Raw genomic sequence first — 20,638 nt, 5'->3', positions numbered from 1 at the left:
AGAACCTCCGCACCCAAGTCCCTGAAATGATCTCCCTCGACAGTCTCGGTGCCAAGAGGAGGGGCGAGCTCGTATTCGCGAAGTAGCTCGTCCGAAAGCTCAAGAATCTCCGAGCTCGACTCCGCAGCCACAAGTTTGCCAAGGATATCAGTCTCCTCGGCCGATAAAATCGGTTTCTTCCCCCCAAAATCTGCATCAAAACATGAGCAAGTTAAAACAAGCACTCTCGGAACAAAGGAAAGATTCGTGAGAGCTCATCTTCTCTTACCAGGGGTCAGTGCGAAGCTACAATTCCTAAGTAAAGAAAGGGAAGGGCAAGACACGAAGAACCAACTGGACTTGTAATCGCCCACGTTGGACTTCCCCTTTGCTTTACCCTGAGGAAGGGCGGCCTTGTACGGAGAAGGACGGGCCGCCAGGTAATACAGCCCGTCCTTGGCATTTTTGAAAGAAAATAAAAATCTTATCAGTTTTGGGGAAGGGAGAGGAAGTTTGTTTATAAGGAATAAAACGGCCAAAGAAGTAAGTTGGGCATACGAATTCGGTGTTAGTTGGAAGGGGGCGAGCTTGACGTCGTTCAAGAGGGCGATAAGGTACGGGGCTATTGGGAACTTAAAGCCAGACTCGAGGTGTTGGGGGCTAATAGCTACGAAATTGGCTGGCGGGTAGGCTGCATGGGAGCTCGATGCAGGGATGTATACTCGGCAGGTCCTGGGGAGACGAAACTCCTGAGCACAAGTCATCACCTCGTGAAGCTTGGCCTTGGACGAGAATCTCTTGAAGACCGCAAGATCAGCAGCGATCTGATCTTGAACCTTCAGCTCGGTTTCCCGAGAGGTCGGGACGGCGACCTCCCTGCACCCCGAGCTCGCACCCCCAAGATTTTGGCCCTCCATAATGAGACAATCTTCGGAGCTCGAAGTGTCGTTTTCTCCTACGATATAATTGCAGCGCTTTTGACCTGAATTTCCACGGTGTTGGTCGGACATCTACAAAGGAAAAGAGAGAACAGTCAGGTCGCAAGTCGCGAACCAGACCTCAAGAAACTAGAAGAAAAACCCTAAAACGTCCCCTAGGTCTTCCAGGCCGAGCGCTTCGCAAAAAGGGGTACCGCCTAGGGCGGAGGGGCTGCAGCCGCAAGCCCGGTGTTCCATGAAAAGCTAATCCTAAGGTCATTGGACCCAAAGGCCCAGCAAACGACAAACCGAATCGTGCCGTTTCTCCAAAAATGAGAACGACATCGATCGACAAAGCCAGAGAAACCACCGACGGCTAACCAACGGTGGACGGCCTCACTAAAAGAAGAAGAAAAGACACGACAAACTTACCTAAAAGCTGCGCTTGACGACTGAATGGGGACTCGTACCAAGCACCGGACGAGAACGGCAGACGTCTGAAAGCACGGCGATAACGGAGGCCTCGAGAGAGAAAAAACAAGAAAGCAGGGAGGCAAAAGTTTGAGGGAGTTTCAAAATAGCGTGAAAGAAGAAGCGGGTGGACACTCCCCACTATTTATACTGACGGCCTGATCCATCCCAACCGTCGGATCAAATGACGACTTATCACATGCTCGGCATCCAGCGGCCGCACAACAGCTTGTGGGTCCCACGAGTTTAATCATGCGCAGAAATGGGGAGGGGGCGCGCATTAAATGCGCTGCCGACAAAGCGTGCTGCGTGGAACGACGAGACTTAAGGTGATTGGACAGAAGTTGGAGGGATGGAAGAACAGCTGGCACGCGTCAGTTCCCAGCACGAAGATCGTACCGCGAACTGGGGGGCTTATGTTATATGTATTTCCCGCATCTCCCCGCATGGGCCAGACTCGGTCCGATAGACCGGCCCAATCACCCAAGGCCAAGAAGGCCCGGACGACCTCGTCAAGGAAGGTCCAGCCTCCATCAAAGACCCGGAACTCGTAAAGCGAGCGTACGGCGAGCTCCCGGTAATCCCCCAACGAGCTCGGAGCAATCGACTAACGAGCTCCTGAAATATCCTCCAGATCGCTGGGCCATCCAGGTCGCTCGCCTAAAATCTCCAGCTCGCATGAGCGGCAAAGCTGCTGAGAAGTCAGAGGTAGGGTCCGATCACTTTATCTGTAACAGCCCATGCCCCTCGTAATGAGGATCCCACTCCCGGTCTTACGAAGGCGGTAAGAACTATTTGTCCCCCATTATACAAACACTGTATTTTTATATATTATCTAGATTGTAAAAGTCCCTCAAGAAAAATGGAAATAAAGGGGGCCATGAGGAGCAAAGAGGAGGGACAGAAAAAGAATAATCAGATACCGCCACTCTGGGAGAATAATCAGAGGGCGGCCGTGGACTAGGCATCGTTCTGGCCGAACCACGTAAAAGATTCTGGTGTACACGCTTGGAACTTTGGGGGAGGGGGGGGGTTTTCTTCCTTCCTTCTCGGTATTTTTTTGGATTGACTCACCGCGGCCCAAAACGAATCACGGTCGGCCGAAATCAAACGTCGACAAGTCATGATAAGCTTCATGACAAACTGTCATTCAATCATTAATCTCCAATTCAATTATGTAATTAAGTCTTGACAAATTTCATGATAAAAATATAATTTATGCCATAATTTCAAACATGTAATTGACAAATTTATAACAAAAAAAATAAAAAAATTATTCCCTTTAATTAAACAATTAAAACACAGTTAAATAAAACAATCAAGAGAAATTAACATATACAAAAGAAAAATGAGCCAGATTTTCATATATTCTATTTTTTATTTTCGGCCAATATTAAAAAAAGCACTTGCAATCACCACCAGCCATCGTGGTCTAGTAGTTTTCGATGATCAAAGGACAGAGGCAACCACTTGACACTCTTATTCCCATCGATTAACATACCAAAAACTTAATAAAATCTAATAGTCAAATTTCATAAATCTAAGTTTAAACTTCTAGCCAAATCCAATCCGTGTAAATGCACTAGTAGTTGTTATCGGCCATTAAGGTTGATGATTTTTGGTAATTAAAGGCAATCATCCAATACCCTTATCCCTATCGATTAATATATTTAAAATCTATAATTTTTTAAAAAATTCAAGATGGACATTTAAAAAAAATTAAAAAAATTATTATATATAATATTTTTTAAAAAAAAATTAGGGTGAGCAGCCACCCTTGAGTGTAGTGGCTCCACCACTGAGATAAAGTGTGTAAATATTTAAAATATTTGAGAATAAATTTGTCATTCACTAAATCAATGCAATATGATATTAGGAGATTGTTTGAAAAAGTTGGGGAGGAGTTTTTGAAAAATACTACTAAATTAGTTTAAAAATTAAATAAGATTTAAATTTTTAGATATTATTAAAAGCGTAAAAAAATAAGATAAATAACCCAAACACCCTCAGTTAAAAGCACATAATTATCTAACAAAAATATATAGCAGCCAAGGCACTCAGAATGAAAAGGACTTGTTTTTTAGGATACACTTCATAGATTTCCGACCTCGTCGAATCCGAGTCCTCATTGTGCCAGTTCATAGATACCGGAAGTCATAGAGGGAAGAGTTGTAAATGTGTTATCAAAAGCAATAAAAATGAACGACTGTTAAAAGGATATAAAAGCCATCAGAATTTAAGCCAAAAAAAAAGAAAGAAAGAAAAGTCATCAGAAATACGTATAGAACATGCACCTTGGAATCAGAACGCCGGGAAGGAGAATCGTAGCAAGCATTCAGAATGAGTAGGAGGTTGTTATCCTTTCACGAGAAGAATCAGAATATTACGCTTATCATCACTATGCTTGCTCCAATCTCCGATTCACCGATCCAGAATATAATATTCATATATCAAACAAGTAATTAAATATTCTAAAACAGGAAACATGAGACATTATTCTCATCAATAGTTGAAGAACTAAACGAGCAAATGATAATTGAACCTTCTATATGCCGAAACCATCAGAGTTGGAACGTTTCATCGGGATGACGCTTGTTAAGACGTCTCAGACGACCGTCGTGAGAAATTTCATTCCAGGCTCATCATTTGGCGTTGCAGTTTCTATTTGAGAAAAGATATCGCGTAAAAGAATACGATAGAGCAAAAACCATGTATGCAAATACCCAATGAGATTTCAACAATCGAATCGATTGACCACACATGAGAGAGACGTCTCCGCTTGCAGAGCCTTGCAGCATGTTTCATTGAGTCCCCTGGGTGAATATGAGTGTTGGATTTAAAGGGGATTGCCCTGTTATTAGGGTTTACTCAAAATTGCCGTCTTGACTATTTTACCCTTACCTATTTAATTTACCAACATCGGTCGCCTTCCAGTTCTTGTCTAAACCTTTCTACAATATTTTCCATCAAAAATGGAAAATGTAAAAAACAAATTGTCACAAATTTAAACATTTTACCGAATATAATTTATTTTTATGCCTAGACAAAATTAATTCATTATTCTAAAATAGTTTTCTAAATTAATAATTATAAAGTATTTGTAACTCATAACTTTAATTGTTAAGATATCTTTCACACTTCAGTTATATATAAAAATATTGTTTAATCCATAATAACTTTTTCTAAATGTTTATAGCCAAATTATAGATTATAAAATTTTAAGACCTACTTGAGCATCCCAATCTCGCACACTGATAGTATTGTGTGTCCTGATACTAGATTTGGATAACATTTAGCAAATTTATATTTATTTATTTATTTATTGTATTTTTTATAAATCTATAAAATACAAGATTTTTTTTATTCATATTTTCTCTAATTAATTATATGAATGAGTTTTTAAATTTTTTGTGTGATAATCTTATTTTCAATGTGTTAAGACTGTGTGACAGAATTATCTAATAATAAAACTTCTTAAATTATTTCTAGTCCTTATATTCTTTGAATAATGACTCAAATTAATCGAGTATGGACTAACATAGGGGTTATGGGAATATTGATAGAATGATAGTGTGTCACGCGCCATATGACATAAGATATAGACCTGTGGATAGTTGTTAGGGAACAATTAGCCAAATGTAATGCCAATGACTGATCATGTGACATGGTGGATAATGGTCGAGTTATCAAGTTGTAATGGTGTGTTGATCTTTAGACTTAAACTGACACGGTTGTTTTGTGTATTGATGCACGTGATTTGTTAATAAGCCAAACCATCAAATTGAGAGGTAAAAATATTCATCTATGTGGTTTCGTATTGCTAGTATATGGAGACAAGTGTTGGGAATAGAATCTGTTGCCCTCATTAATAATTAATGTGGTGAGCGTCATATGCGATTTACTATTAATGCAATGAGACAATCTTTAGCCAGGGTAGATTGACAGTCAGGAAAGATATTTTTTGATGTGTCATCTAATCACATTAATGAGATTTGACACGTAGATACTAAGTTTATGACTTTATCATTCCATAGCTCTCATTTAATTGGGATGTTAGGTGATGGAAGAATTATAACACACGGTAATCGTCAACTGTAATAGGTTCACTTGAAGTGAGACTTCACTACTACCTATACTGTCCTGAACCCCTACTAGGCGCTATTTAGGAACTCTTAGAACGTTATTGAGATTTGAAGAAGTTTCAATGATGGGTCAAACGATTGACTAATATCGAAAGGAGTTTAGGTATTATCTGATTGTTAACGGGTATTGAACCTAGAAAGTCACACACCACATATTGTTGCGTTTGATATTATCATCGGGTACTCAAAATATCTCTAGAAATGATTGGTCAAAAGATGACCCTTGACCCCTACCAATAATACATAGTGCATAGTGTATAATGTATAGTAAAATCAATTATTAATTGCATAGTAAGAGACGCCGTATTTCAATTTCAATTGAAATTAAAGAGGAAGAAAAAAAGAGAATGAGGGAATTGTTTAATAGCGGAGGCAGGGCCTCTGCCTTCTCTCTCACTCTCTCTATGCACGCGTGCAACTTCTTCTTCCCTTGCTTCTTCTGAAAATATTATACTATCACAAAAATATTTTACGTGTAATTATTACGCGTATAATTTTGAAATGTGAACATTGGTGATACGTGAAACTTTTGTGTCTAGTATGGAAAGAGGTGACCAGAACGATACTCTTTTACATATTAGGTGTGGATCAATTAGGACCACCACATTTTGAGGTGGATTCAATCTTAGTGCAGAAACTATTTCTGTACTCCATTCTTACATCAGGCAGCATGTATGCATTTATTAATATTCATTTGATAAATATGCGTGTTACTTAAATACCTAATCTATGTATGTCGTGTATATTATATTATGCTGCGTGTATCTGATACATGATAAAATTTTTATTTTTGCCTGTATTGTTGTACATGTGATTCTCTTCACACACTCCATGGCAACAACCTTTCATTTTTCTACTCCTTTGATATTCTTTCTTCTCTTATATTCCTTTTCTCTTATCTCTTCTTTTCTCTTCAAGGCCCAATTGTCGACCACACCCACCATCTCCATCACCATTGTGAGCCGCAGTTGATTGCCCCTCGTCGTTTCTACCATCCACGCCTTTCGTCGTCAACGTCGTATGCTCCCGTTGCATCATGACCAACAACCTTTGTAAATTACTAATTTTGTGTCTGGCCAGAGGTTTAAGCTTAGAAATATGGAGATTCGACTATTGAATCTTACTGGTTTTTGGGTATGTTGGTCGATGGGGATAAGAGTGTCTAATGGTTGTCTCTGATTACTAAAAACCACCAGCCACTCTGGCGGATGGCAACTGCCAATGCATTTTTAAATTTTGACCAAAAATTAAAAATCAAATCTATAAAAATTCAACCATTAAATTTAACACATTTTTATGTATGTGTGGCTTGGCATTTCTCATGGTAGGCTCTGATCGTGGGAATTTTCAACCAGCGATACTTGTCAGCAACGATAGTGGCTGGTTTAGGTTGTTCACTAAATAAAATATTATAAAATAATTTTTTAAAAAAAAATTAAATTAATGCATTTTTTAGTTTTCTATTTTGAGAAACAGTTTTTCAAAATGACAAAAAGAATGCATTTTCAATAGTCTCAAAATAGACACTCAGAATAAAAAATTGAAAATGAATTCAAAATTAAAAACTGAAACACGAAGAAAATATCACCTTAATTTTTATCTAGTTATTTCATTTTAACATGATTAATAAATTTTCAATTTACATTCAATATTTTTATAAATATTACAATTATATCTCGTATCAATTACCAAAAACAATTATATTTTTTTTATGCAAAATGTGTTATACAAACAATAAAAAAAAAGTTATAAATGAAAAGGTAATTACACGTGATATCGATTTTACTAAATTTTGATGTATTTTTTATATATTTAAAAAATTATACTAAAATTCTTCATCAAATATTATTTTAAAAATTCCTCTAATATTATAAATTTCAAAAGCGTTTACTATAATATAAGTTTAACTCTCATTAGATAGAGTAATGCTACTTATATATTTAAGTTGACACTCACGTTGACATTTCATTAATCAATTACCAATATACTCATCATTTAAATAATTTGATGAGGGGTATATTAATAATTGATTAATGGAATGTCAACCTAGATATGCAAGTAACATTACTCTATTAGATAATTTGAAAAAATAAAAAATAAATGCAATAAATTTATTTTTTTAAAATAATATACTCTTTATATTTAGGACAAAATGCTAAGTCATCGTATTTTAGTTTAGTTATTAAATTAGTCATTATACTTTAAAAAAGTGTCAACCAATACATTATATTTATAGTATTAGGAGTTAAATTGGTCATTATATTTTAAAAATTACTAAATAAGTTATTAAGCCTTTAGATTTTAGATCAAATTTGTCACTACATTTAAGAATGGTCAAATAAACTATTATATTTTTAAACATGAGGTCATGCTAGTTATTATGGTAAAGAGGAAGATTTTCATTCTATTAAGTTCAATTGCAAACAATTCCACCTTAGTTGTGTTTGGAATTTGAAGAACATCTTATATGCCTAAATCGAATTACATATCTAGATTTGTAGGATCTCATACACTTGCAAAATGTCTTTTCATGTAAGAACTCTAGATCGTGATTATGTCTAATTTCTAAAGGTTTGATTGGAAATAAATTTAATGTTGTTAATAAGAGTAAAATGCCATTAATAGCATTAAAATAATATTTACTTTAATAACATCTCAAAAGTATGATTGTTAGTTTTACTTTTAACGTTAAAGTACACTAACTTATTAGATACTTCATTTTTATTTATGTCAAATTTAAAGAATAATAAGTTTAATTTACCTATAATATACTAACTAGTAAATTAATGAATTAAATTGTAAAATAAATTTTTTTGTCAAAGTGCAGTTTTTTTAATGACTTATTATTGCATTTTTTAAGCAAAGTTTTGTAATTTTGAACCCAAAATCAATTCAAATATAAGGTAAAACTTGATCGACTCATTCTAATGAAAAAAAATCAAGTTTGAATGTTGTTGTCAAAAATACAACAATTGAGATTTATCATGCAAGAATGCTAGAGTCGTGGCAGAGCGAGGTGAACAGCTGGCAGGTGTTTATTTGTGAAAATATATGCTGGGTAGTTTCGATATCTAATTATCTGGTCAAGGTCTAGAATAAGCCACCGGGGGCATTTTCGGTAGTAGATTAATCCATCTGTGAGTAGCCTCTTGTGTGTTTAGGGTATACCTACGCTTACAAGAACAAGTTAGAAGGCACATAAGGATTCCTCACCTACGTATGCTCTTCAATGCTTAAGTTAGTATTAGGAAAATATTGTGATAAAAAAAATGATGCCATCAATGAATATAAAATAGATGTACATTTCTCGATAAGGAATGGACTAGCTGTAGTATTTTACCAGACGTCGGGGATAAGCATACATGTCATGAGCACTCGGATGGACTTAAGAGGAATCCCCTCGAATGATTGAACAGCTTAGGGAGTCCTCCGGGAGAAAGTGGGCCTTACAACGAGCTACCAAAATAGGTTCTTGGCCTCTAGGGAGCCTACCTAAACAAAGCCAAGTGGACAGGGGATATCTCCAAGCATTATTTATCATCCAGGATTTATTTTATTACTTTCGAGAGGGATTATTCCCCATTAAAGATTATAAAACATTATATAATGCCTGGGGTTTTCCCGCATAATTTTATTGAGAAGAGTGGGGTTTAAGGATAGCCACGTGGCCTAACTAGGAAGGCCCACATGGCTTTGCATGTTTTCGAAAGTCATCAAATGTGCTCTGTAAGTTTTGACGTTATTGAGAGCTTTTGAGAAATTTTGGTGTCTAAATGTAATTCTGAAAGCTTGGGACACAATTAGTATAAAATTAATATGTGCACATAATGGAATGAGGAGTCTTGCAGCTCAGCTGGTCACACGTTCGCACTAGAAGAACCTAGGATCGAAACTGGGGGAAGGCATGTGCTGGGATTAATTTTTCAATCCGACATATGGTTGTTTTTGGGCGTGCCACACGACGCTCGAGTGTGCATCCACGTGGTAGCAGGTGGAGAGGTCTGGTGGCAACATGCGGACCACGTGGTAGTAGCGAAAAGAACAGGCTTGCGAAAAGAGTAAGATTTTGGAAAGAAATATCGTGTGCCACGTGGCAACATGCGGAGAGACTTGCCCGTGTGCGACATAGCACGCGCTGGTGCTTCCAGAGATAATCAGTTTTTCAGAGAAAATGGGCTCTCAGAATAGGCTTTTGGAAATAAATTCTCGTAGAAACAAATCAGCATTTCAGAAAAAAAAAATGCCACGTGGTGGCTACGGAAAGGGGGACTCTCTGAAAGAAATAAAATAGAACCTTTCAGAAAGAAATAAAATATTATTTTAGAAAGAAATAAGATAGCATTTCAGAAAGAAATTGCACTGTTCCAAAAAGAATAAAGAAATTATACATTTTTCTAGAAAAAAATATAGTCTTCGGAAAGAAAAAATACATTGTTTTGAAAAGAAAATTCCCTCCATTGGGAACCATGCCAAAAATTCCTTACTGTTCATTTCATTGTTCATTTATAGGAAAATGTGTCACTTCTTCCTTTGGACAATTTAACCCCCAAAATCATGAATATTTACATTATAAGTATTATTAATTATTTTTTTGCCATTTATTTATGATTTATTCTTGAAAAAAATATTCCCACTTGGAATTACTCATTTAAAATACACTCACTTGTATTTATTCAGTAAAAATACACCACAAGTGGACGTTTTTTAAAAAATTTATGGCACAATAATAACCCCTTACTCTTTGCCTTGACTTTTAAGTTGAAGGGAAGAGTATATTACTTCTTGCATGTTCACCTGCCTTAATGGACAAACCTATTTTTTAAGGATTCATGGCCTCGTGTCGACACAGAAATGAGATCCTTTTTTAAAGTTAGGACAGGCAATGGGTAGAGCTCAGAATGTCGAGTGGGTGGTAAAAGATTTTGAGGTATAGCTCGAGGCATCCTAAAGGATAATCCATTTAGGGAAAGATAAAGGCGTGCCTTTAAAGCATGATAAATGGAAGTATAATCTTTATTGGCGATGCAATGCTAGGAAAATAGCCCTAAGGCTCAAGAGTTGGAAATGTCAGGGTAGCGATAGGATTTTTGCCACGAGCAAGGACATAAACATAGGTAGCTGAGTGCTCAAGGGCAACAAATTCTCTAAGGAATGTTTTTTGGCATAGAGAAGTTTATGCAAATGCTTTCGTTATATTTAGACTTGGGCCTTATTTAAGCTAGGTTTTTCTGGGATCAAAGTGTCTCGGTGAGTCGTATCCCGTAAAGGTGGATTTTTCTTAAGGTATTTCCTTCAAGGTCCCAAACTAGCTTCTACATGACCTTGATGCTTGGAATCCAAATGAGTACTTCGATTTGAGGACAAGGAATAATATTCTCCACCTTCCTAGGACACAGACCTAGTATGCACTTGGGAGAAAAATATTTCTTTGGGCATTGTAGGGGTGGTCTAAGGAGGAGGAAGATAGTATTTAAAGTAAGTTAAAGGAAAACCATAAGGACACTCTAATCAAGGCTACGAGAATGACTCTCCAATAGCCAATCGTCCCACCTTGGCTATCAATATATTAGGTTTTTGCTCTTTGATTTTCTTTGTATTTTTTGCATGTTCTTTTTGTTCTTAAATGTAATTGTTTTAAAGACACGAAATGAGCAATACAATTTTTATTGTGTCTATGATATTTTTGGTTTTCTTGCAAAATACGTTGCTAATTTGTGTGTTTCATGTTACACACTTGTGAATGAACAGGGATGCATGTACCAGTCATAAAAACAATAACACCAAGTAATGGTACCTGGTAATGCTCTTGCATGCTCCTTTAGATTTGCCAACCATATTAGTTAAGAGATTAAAAATGTAAAAACTAGATCAGTTGGTGCAATGTCTTAGCCTTTCCAAGAGTATTATGTCATTCAGTAGCTAAAGTTTTCTTCTTATTATGTCGGCTAGCATCTGGCTTCTCAATCATAGAGTTAGCACCTGAAATTCTCAACTCAAGCAGGCTGATATAGTTTAAGGTATCACTACAAGAAATTAAGCTTCTTGTGATAAAATATTTTGTCACAATAACTATAAAAATTGTCATAACCTACTTGTTGTGACGAAAATGTTTGTCATCATATTAGTAACAATATGTTTGTCTTAATAAGTACATTGTAAGTTTTGTCACAATATCAACAGTTTTATTGTGACAAAAAATATTTTGTCACTTAAACCAACTTATTATGACAAATAATTTTGTTGTAAAATAATTTTTTTTTGTCACAATAGATACTATTTAGTCACAATAAATTCAAATTTTAGATAAAAATCATATGTTTTATCGTGACAAAATGTATCTTGTGACAAAAAGTATTTTGTCACAATTTAAATAGTGACAATTTATTTGATATCATTTTTAATGTGATAAAATTAATTTTTTCAATTATTTAATATTGTGACAAATATTTTTTTGATAAAATTTCTAATGTGACAAAAGAAATTTCTCAAAATTATTCAATAGTAACAGAACATTTTTGTTAATGACCCAATAGTGACAAAAATATTTGTGTCAGTAATTAATATAGGTGACAAAAAAAATTTATAAGAAAATATTAATATTGATTAATTTATTTTTCATAAAATTAAAAAATGTGATAAAATATTTTTCTCAAAATTATGAAAGGGTGACAAATATTTTTGTTATATTCTCAATGTTTCAATAGTGACAAAAATATGTTTGCCAATAATTCACACAAGTGACGAATTTCTTTAATAAGAAAATATTAATACCAATGAAATTATTTTGTCATAAAATTGAAAAATATTTTGTCATAATTTAAATAGTGACAAAACTTATTTGACATAATTTTTAATGTGATATACTAATTTTGTCAATTATCAAATATTGTGACAAATATGTTTTTGATAAAATAGAAATAGTGACAAAATAAATTTGTCAAAATTATTCAATAACGACAAAATATTTTTGTTAATGTCCCAATAGTGAAAGTGACAAAAATATTTGTGTTAGAAATTAGTTCAGGTGAAAAAAAAAAATTAGTAATAAAATATTAATATTGATGAAATTATTTTTCTTAAAATCAAAAAACGTGACAAAAATATTTTTGTCAAAATTATAGAAGGGTGGCAAATATTTTTGTCATATTCTCAATGTCCCAATAATAACAAAAATATTTGTGTCAATAATTCACATAAGTGACGAATTTCTTTAGTAAGAAAATATTAATACTGATAAAAGTCATATTGATAGAATTATTTTTAAGACATTTTATTCATCCTTATATCAAATAAAAATTAAAAAAAAGGCTTGAAATATATTAAAGTCAACAATGTTAAATATAACAAATAAAATCAACAATATAAATAAAAAAAACTTCATATATGGAAAGTCATCATTTCTAAAATAAAAACAATGCTCCAAAACAATACTACTTTCACCAAACATCATTGATCTTCATCAAACATCATTGATGTTCACCAAACATACAAATTAAATAAAATTACTTGGCACCAAACATCCTTGTTGCTCCATAATTTCAATCTACCAGAAAGAAAATCATTAGAATAAATGAAAATTAAATGAATTTGAATTGAATAAAACACTTAATTAATAATTAAATTATATGTTTACCTTCATGAAAAGAAGTAGATGTATTCACTTCACCACTTCGTTCATGTCTTAACTCATCAATCAAAAATTTAAGTTGATTATAAGATTTTTGTAAGCTACTTATTTTGATTTGTTGGCTTTGTATTTGCTCTCTTAATTCGGTATTTTGCTTTTCAAATTCAATTTTTTCAGTTTCTAAAAAAACTTCTAGTTTCAGTTCTCTAGATTTACTTGATTTCACCCTATAACCAAGTTCATGAATATATCTAGATTTTGGTTTCAAAACCTTTTCAAGAATCTGGCACCCAGTCATTTCAATACCATCCTCCATTGCTTTGACCCAAAGACCATTCATTTGCTCCTATAAAAATAAAAATATAAGTTAATTCAAGCATAAAAAATTATATAAATTAATAGTTAAAATAATATATCATTAAAAATTAATAAAATGAAATTATTTACATAGTTTTCTTGAGCTTGTGGATGAGTCCAAGTAATCACTTTTACGATGTGTCTCAAAATAAAACCTTACTTCAATAGGCTGATCAAGTTTGTCTTCTTGATTTTTTTCTAAAATCTCTTCCAAATTTTCTTCAATAAGTTCCTATATTTAAAATTGGTAAGAAAAAAGCATACATATCAAAATATTTTTTAAAAAATATGAAGTACAAGATAGTTTAAATAACTATACTTCAACTTATAACTAATTAAATATACCATTTCATACATGCGTTAGCTATAAGACTTTGAACCCGATATGTGTGAAACTCGCATCTTCGCTCGATTACTTGTATTTGATGCACTTTGAGCCTACAAATTTATAGAATATATAATAATAAGAGGAAAAAAAAGTACTATGAACGATTAAATCATAGATAAAAAAATTTGAGAAAATTTATTTATTGTATCTAAATTTATTAGAAATAAAAGATTACCTTAAATTTTTCCTCTTCAAAATGAGTTTATAAAGCTTTCCAATTATCTGATTCCATGTGATCGACAGGATTTTCACGTGCTTCTTCCGAGGTAGCAAATTTCTTGTAATGCATGTGGCATTGGTATTTGTAAATCGTAAAATGCCTAGCCATAATCTTATCCACTACTTTTTTATATGTGGATCACTCAAGTCTACATCAAACTCACTCTACAAATATTTAGTTCAAAATAAGTTATTTCTATATTATAAAACTTAATTAACACATAAAAGTTATTCTAAGAAAATAAAAAATTATAAATATATCTCACCTCAATTCTTGAGAAAAAGGGGCTTCTTAAGAGCATCTGTCATTTTTTTTCCAATAAAACACTCTTAATGGTGCCAACAATCGAGTGACAACTCTTATCTCCATTTTAAATATCTTTTCAGCAGGGTCTATTGGTAGATGTATTGATTTTTTAATAATAACTCCTCCAATCTTTTTACCCTTTTTCATCCGTTTTTTAACCTCAAATCCTCTAGTTATTTCCCGACCTCTTTTCTTTGTATTACCCGTTGTAATTTAACCACATTGTACAAATAAGGTAAGTTTATCAAACTAAACTAAAATTAAAATTAATAAAATAGAAATATCATCAATGGATAAATAATTAATTGAAAATCCAAAATAAATAAATAAATAAATAACCTTCACCAATTGTTGACTCAATTGTCACCGTGTCATTTGGAAAAATTGATGAACTCCCAATGTTATTCAAAGTGGATGGTGGAATACCATCATTTATTCTTGGTGGTGTTGAATATTTTTCTCCACGTTGTGTAGTATGAACTATGATTGGCAAAGTGACATTCTTCTTGTAATTAGGTGGCAAAGTAGTGGATTTTCTTTGTGTACTAAAAACATTTGATGGTAAAGTATTGGATTTGAATTACACACGTATAACAAGAATATTTAACGGTGAAGTAGTGGACTTTTATTTCAAAATAATTATTTTTTTTTACCAGATGCCATAGCAATTAAATCTATTATATAATAAAACAAAAATATGTAAGTCATCCATAATAATATTGTTTATCGACTATCAAGGAGAACTTTCTAATGTATCAATCTATTAAGTCAAATTATATTATAAGGTATAAATAAGAAAAAAAAGAAAGAAAAACTAAGAGGTATTTTAGTGTTTTCAATAGCAATGTTTTTTTAGTAAGTTGTCAACAGAATTTTTTTAGTGTTTTTTATTATTTATTAATAAATTTATATAATATTATTTATTTAAAATTCAATATTTAATTATATAATTAAAAATAATCTAATTAAAATTTAATATTTTATTCTATTTTGGGCCTAGCCCGTGCGGCTGGTAGACAAGGTCACTCAAAATGATTGTGTAGTTTCATTTTATTTCTATCTATTTACAATCTCATAGGTCATTTTATTTAATATGTGACTTCTCCATTTTATTTAATATTTGACTTGTCTAATTTAGAAAATAAACAACACCGACACTGCACCAAGATTCATGCATAATTCAATCAACCACAAATTTAGCATGAGCTAGGTGTGCTTGGATATCCAAATGGGAGAATATTTTGACAACATTAATTAAGATTTTTTTCACAAGCATGATCTAATGCAGAATTTAGAAACTAAAATGTAGACTGATGAAATTAAAGTGAAATTATATAAGCCATGATTTCTAAAGCATCAAAATAAAAGCAGATAAATGAGCTTCAATAGTTGGCATAATGCACAAGAAGAAAATAAAATTTAGAGCCTCTGAAGGCATGGAGACTAAATTCAACTCCGAATTATCAGAGGCTCAGAGATCTAATTTCATAGTCTACTTTAGAACCATTATCAGAGCATCATATATCCAATCTCATGGCTTCCAAACAATATTACGTAATGTTGTTTAAACAATACTAATTAAAGATAATCAAATATTAAAATACATAAAAGATAGGAAATATAGAAGAATACCTGAAAGTCGGTCGACAAAGTTGAAGGAAGAGGAACAGAGGCGGAGGCAGATGGGCGAGAGTAAGTTCATAGAGAGAGAGAGAGAGAAAGAGAAAGATAAGAGGGGGGGTAGAAGGATCTTGGACTAAATATTCTCTCCCGCCACAAAAATGTAATTGTGGAATTGTAAGACCCTAGATTACACCCTCTCGTTATTGCCAACAATATAAGATCTAGGGGTGGTAGGAAAGGCCACTTACAACAACTTAGTTAGATATATTTAATTAATGAGAGGCAAAAGCTTTATTCTTTCAAAACTTGGTTGTTGCTTCATTATTTACTTAGCGAGAAGTTAAAAGTCCACAGACCTTGGCTGACCATAATAATGACACGGCTCAATCTCTAAGTATGGCCTGGTCTTTATTCCAAGTGGATCCCTATAAAGGGGTTATCCCAATTAAAAGAAGACTTGAAAGAATCAAATCACTTTCCCACGTTAAGTAGACCCCACAGGGACTCCTAATCTGTCGCTTAATTAATATATCGCATCTTTTATTCTACAATTAGTACTTATTTATCTTTTTAAATGTTAGGGGTAAAGCTCAAAACTATTAAGAGTAAGAGAGAGAGAGATTTGCATCAATATTTTATTTTTCATAATTTCAATATCGATAAAACTATTAGTTTGGATTTTTAATTATTTATTTAAAATTAAAGTAAAAAATATAAATATTGATATCTTATTTCAAGTTGTAAAAGGGAATGGGTTTGGGTTTGGCAATGATGTGCTTGCTGCAGTGTCTTTGCCTCCTTTTGATAAAGTCTAATTATTATTTTATTATTTATTATTTTATATTTTTTATGCCTAATATGATATATTTTTATGAAAAAAATTAAATTTAATAAAATTATTTTTGTCACCAAAAATTAAATATTATTTTTAATAATTAACTATTAATTATATATTATTTTTAAAAATTATAATTTTTTTTTTTATAAATTTGAGCCGAATTAATTTTTGTCTCAAAATTGAGACGAAATTTTGAGACGGAAATTAATCCGTCTCAAATTTGAGACGAATTTTTTTTTGTCTCTAAATTCATCGCTATTTTTTTAAAAAAATTCATTTTCTTCTCATTTTTCTTTCATTCTTCCCTGTGTTTGCTCTTTTTCCAAATCCACCAGTCACTCCCAATCGCCGTGCACCTTCCAGATCCATCGACTCAACCTGCTCAAGCTACAGATCCATCGATGTCTTTAGATGTGTCTCTTTGTCATCACTGCATTCAAATCGTGACATCTGTTGTCTCCGCTTAGATCCAGCACCACATTTGAGATCCACCGGTTGCTTTCCAGATCTGATCCGTCTTTCAGATCTGCATCGCCTTTGAGATCCATCGGTCGCCTTCCAGATCTGATCCCTTTTCTAGATTTGCATCGCCTTCGAGATCAACCAGTGTCTTCCAGATCTGATCCGTCTTCCAGATTTGCTCCATCTTCCAGATCCATCGCCTTCTAGATCCACCGGTCACTCCCAGTCGCCGTGCACATTCTAGATCCACCGGTCACTCCCAGTGGCCGTGCACATTCTAGATCCACCGGCTCAAGCTGCAGATCTACCCAATACCCAGATCTACCCAGATCCGACCAGATCTACTCAGATCCTACTAAATCTACCTAGAAGATCATGTTGTGACCTGGTTCTCTGTGCGGTGCCTGCAAAGTTTTGAGGAGAAGATGTACCCAATTGTGCATCTTTACCCCTTACTTCTATCATGAAGAAGGACCTACTGATTTTGCAGTCATCCACACGGTTTTTGGTGCCAATAATGCCTCCAAGCTCCTGACTCAACTTCCGGTAAATGACCGTTATGGGGTTCCCGCTACACTATTATTAGGGGTGTCAAAAAATATCCAAAAACTGGTGAACCGGACCAAATTGAATCGAACCGTGCTTTTTGGATTGGTTATATGGTTCAACGGTTAGGTTCTGGTTCTAAAAAATTAAGAACCAATATATTTGGTTTGGTTACTGGTTTTTTTTTTTTTTCAAACCGTGATTTGAACCGAACCGGAACCAATATTATACTTGTATATATATTATAATTTTTTAGGTATATATATATACATACGTATAAATATATTATTACTTGCAATTTTAATCTACTAGTTTTTGTTTATTTCTTTTTTGTTGTTGATTATTGTTTTTCATGAACTCTTTTATTTCTAGATTTTTATGCACTATTGCTATACTAAATAGTCGATATAACCTTATTTGACGAAGTAGTCTATGAATTATTTTGTTCTACTTTTACTTCAAAATTTGAAATATTAATGAAGTCGTGAGTTTATTTTAATTAATAAATTTGTTTGTAATTTCATATTTTACGAAAATATTTAGAAGCTAAATGTTAATTGGATATAATTGAAACCAAACCAAAACAGTTTGATACGACGGATTGGTTATGGTTTGGTTTTATATATGTAATAGTCCATACAAGGGTTGCAACAAGAAAGTGATATCATTATAAACTTTTTATATATATTGTAATAGTACAATTTTATTTATACGATCATGTTGATTTATTTTAAATAGTTTAATCAATATAAATTATGGAGAATTTATTAAGATTAAAATTTAAATTAAAATCAACTCTTTATGTGTTTTAATCATTTACAAATTTAATAATTTATTTATGAGTTAAAATATAATAATAACTTAAAATTTTAATATATAAATTGGTATAAAATAAAATTTATTTATTTGCTCACCATGGTTGTACATAGCTCAGCTGGGATCGTAATATTAATGTTATTTTATTTTTTTTTGAAATTTTTTAATAAAAATTAAAAATATTATTTTATTAAAATTTTTAAAAATAATAATTTTAATTAAATTTAAAATTACCAAAAAATAAATATTATTTTATTATTTTTCAATATTTCTAATCAATATTGACACCAAAAATTTGGCATCAATATTTTTTGATAAAATATCTTAATATTAAACAAAAGTCAAAATTTCAAAGTTTTAGTTATTAAATAAGAAACTTAACTTTTTAGATGATGAGATCAAAATAGCAAAGGTGAAATAAAATCTTTTAAGGAGAAAAACGAGAAGGGAAAATTCTTAACGAAAATTATAATTTGTCAAAAGTTAAATATTACTTTATTCATTTTCATGATATCTAATTAATATTGGCATAAAAAATTTGGTGTCAATATAAACTCAAAACACGTTTATTTATTTATTTATTCATATTTTATTATTATAATGAAAAAAAATAAAAAAATTCATTAACTTTAAAATGTATATATTTTTTAATAATATATTAACATTAAATATTTCTAATTTACTGAATAATCAAATTTATTGAATAAAAGATTATTAAAAAATTATTTTCAAAATTTAAAAAAGAATGCATTTTCTAATTTTCTATTTTGAGAAATAGTTTTTCAAAATGACAAATAAAATGTGTTTTCAATTTTTTAAAAATAGATTGTCAAAACAGAAAACTGAAAATGAATACAAAAGTCAAAACTGAAAATTGAAAAGCAAATAAAATACCATATTTTGTGTCAAATCAAAACAACAAATGTGAAATAAAATTTTCAAAGAGGGAAATGATGGAAGAAAATTTTTAAGGAAAATTAAATTAGTCAAAAATTAACTATTATTTTATTATTTAATTTTTTTAGTGTTTCTTTTATAATTTATTAATATGTTTGTTAGGATATCTAATTAATATTGGGGCTAAAAATTTATGATAAAATATTATAATAAAACATTTTTGTCACTGCATGTCTTTTATTTTTTTATTATGACAAAATATTTTGGATTTTTTTGTCACCAAATTATTATTTTTTATGCCTAATATGATATATTTTTATGAAAAGTTAAATTTAATAAAATTATTTTTGTGACAAAAATATTGAATTTCTTATGACGTACATATTTTTGAGATATTTTTTTTTTTTATAATACTATGTTATGACAAACTATTTTTGTTATAAAAATTATTACTTATTGTGATTAAAAAATTTTGTAATTACATATATAATTAAATATTGTGACAAAATTTTTTGTGACAAAATTATTTTGTCATATTATGTAAGTTGAATTGGTGCCAAAAAATTGGCGCCAACTTGATGTGATAAAATTTTGTGACAAATTATTTTGTTATTATAAATTATCTACATCACTATATTATGACAAAATATTTTGTCAAAATATTGTTTGTCACAACTTTACTTACTTTTTGAATTTAGCATGAGAAAATTCTATTTTGTCAGAAAAAAGATATTTTTCGTGACAAAATTTAATCCATCACAATTATTTTTGTCATAATATACTAATTTTCTTGTAGTGTATACATACTTAAGAAATGGAAAACCATAGATGATTGAGTAAGTAAGGAGGAGCTCATCGTGTACCTCGGATCAAACACCACTGATTGGGGTGTCAAGATAACGATGACTAATTAGGGTAAAGTTGACCATGCTACTTACACTATTCCTCAATCTGTTGCTGGGCTATTACGGGGGATCGTGGTGTGGCTATCTCTAGCCTAACCGTCTCGATGGGTTTTAAGCATGTGGCAACCTTAGAGCCAAATTGTT

At 32.0% G+C, this 20,638-nt stretch overlaps 2 non-coding genes across 2 annotated transcripts; both read right to left on the bottom strand.

Moving 5' to 3' along the window:
* Positions 1-3,702: 3,702 nt before the first annotated feature.
* Positions 3,703-3,774, bottom strand: LOC127809065 (small nucleolar RNA Z105). Its single transcript, XR_008025068.1, has one exon. It is a non-coding gene; the product is annotated as a small nucleolar RNA Z105 (small nucleolar RNA).
* A 149-nt stretch (positions 3,775-3,923) lies between these two features.
* On the bottom strand, positions 3,924-4,020 carry LOC127809004 (small nucleolar RNA Z161/Z228). The gene has a single exon (XR_008025016.1). It is a non-coding gene; the product is annotated as a small nucleolar RNA Z161/Z228 (small nucleolar RNA).
* Between the last annotated feature and the right edge of the window lie 16,618 nt (positions 4,021-20,638).

This window comes from Diospyros lotus, chromosome 8, assembly GCF_014633365.1.
Source record: "Diospyros lotus cultivar Yz01 chromosome 8, ASM1463336v1, whole genome shotgun sequence".
NCBI lineage: Eukaryota > Viridiplantae > Streptophyta > Magnoliopsida > Ericales > Ebenaceae > Diospyros > Diospyros lotus.
This window is presented reverse-complemented; position numbering and strand designations above follow the sequence as displayed.